The sequence below is a fragment of the Poecilia latipinna genome, unplaced genomic scaffold (assembly GCF_001443285.1).
Source record: "Poecilia latipinna isolate Pla-1442-1.1 unplaced genomic scaffold, P_latipinna-1.0 Scaffold1602, whole genome shotgun sequence".
In the NCBI taxonomy this organism is placed as follows: domain Eukaryota; kingdom Metazoa; phylum Chordata; class Actinopteri; order Cyprinodontiformes; family Poeciliidae; genus Poecilia; species Poecilia latipinna.
In genome coordinates this window covers 34,668-36,574 of record NW_015114218.1, presented here as the reverse complement: position 1 = coordinate 36,574, position 1,907 = coordinate 34,668, and positions in this window count along the sequence as shown.

The window sequence follows — 1,907 nt, the reverse complement described above, 5'->3', positions numbered from 1 at the left end:
GTGTGTGTGTGTGTGTGTTCTATCTCTAGGTTGCCCTGACTCTCGCCCATGGACAACTGGAGATAGGCACCAGCATCCCTCTACTCCACTAAGGATAAACATGTTAGATAATTGATGTGAATCAGGTCATGCGATAGTTCATAATGTAGAAAACTTTTTTCAGAGCTGGTGATAGAAATTTGTATAATGTTTGTTTTATTGCATTTTGTCTGTTGTTTGTTTTCTTTTTACCAAACTAAAAGATGTTACTCGGGGATACGGTCGTTTATGATACGGTTGATTTACAAATGTATCATAAAACTCAATCTAACAGTAAAGCGACAAAAAGATTCCCAATGCTAAAAACCCAGCATGGTCTAAAGTGCCACATGAACACATGCAGTCACGGTAGATTTCAGAGGTAATGGAGCTCTGCTAAAGTAAGTTTCCTTCTGCAGGTAATTTCCTGTGGCTCCCCTTACAACTGTCCGAATGGAACTAATGGGAGAAGGCATTAGAGGACATAAACAAGAGCACATCAGCCTGTCGGCTCGTCCACCACCAGTGTCTCACTGTAGAGTACAGTACCCGTCCGTCTCCCCCTCCCGGCTCTGAGAGCGGTTTGCAGGAAATGTCAGCCGGTGTGATTGATTTCAAATGGCCAATTCCTTGACTTCATGCTTCTATAAAACGAGACAGCTGCTGGGAGAAATCAAAAACCCTGCAGGAGCTGGAGAGACCTTCTCTTTTTTTCTCCATCTGTTTAAAAGAGTTATTGCCTTTAGCAAGACGAGTAAATAAAAAAACATGGCCAAGATGTGGATGGAGGTCAGCGAAATGTTCATTATATAGCAATTACAGCACAAACTCGGCCTTTCCTCTTGAAAGGCAATCCCACTTTGGAAATCTTTATACAATCAAGACATGACATGTCGGCCATTAAACTTAGGTAAGGATTTGGACTTACAAGATGGCCACAGCAGAGTACTGAGGCATTTTGATTGTTATTTTAAAACCTCCTTTTCAGAGTTTCCACAACCAAATGCTTAACCTCTCTTCCTTTCAGCTATGCTTGCCATTTATTATGTTACTTCAGTAAATGTTTAATAGCTTAAGTGTCAAAGAGTTTCTTGCTGAACCTTTTTCCGTAACATTCTTCTCCAATGAAAATACTAAAGCCGTGGGAGCTGGCTGCTTTTCCTTCACATTAGTTCCCACATTTTGGGAACTAATGTTCCCAAATACTGAAAAGATTTACTACTGCAGCCAAAAGTTGAAAAATCTACATTTACTCAGTTTTCTTGAATAACTTTGTTTTTTTTTTGGGGGGGGGGGAATAATTTACTTTTACTTTATTTTACTTTTTCTTGAACAATTATTATGATATATCGCTACTCTTACTTGAGTAAAATTCCTGGATACTTTACCCACAACGATTGCAAAATAGGAAAAAAGGAGAGAGGAGAGAAAGAAAGGTAAAGAGAATACAAGAAAACACCCTGTAGTCTGCTTCTGCACCTGCAGAAAGAGAAAAAGGTTAAACTGGGAAACTACAATGACAAACAAATGGAGTCTTGACAAAAGTTCAATCTGGAAGGCTCTTTAGCCTCACCTGCCTCATCAATCAGCTCCTCCCTCTTGACCCTGGACCTATCAGTGTTGGATCAAGCCTCGCTTCGGCCAATCATCGTTCGAGCTCCAGTTGAAAAGGACCTCCTGGCCACAGCCTCCTCCACTTACCGGGTGCGATCAACCCACCTCTGCCTCATCTCCACCCTCTGCTTCTGCCTCTCAGGCCACATCCTTCTTCGACCGCCGCCACCAGTACAGGCCCCGGGGGGATTACATTCCTATGCAGCATCAGGAATGTTTATTGAGCTCATCGAAGTTCCAGCTCGACATCCCCGGCCGGGGCCTGAACGCCAAAG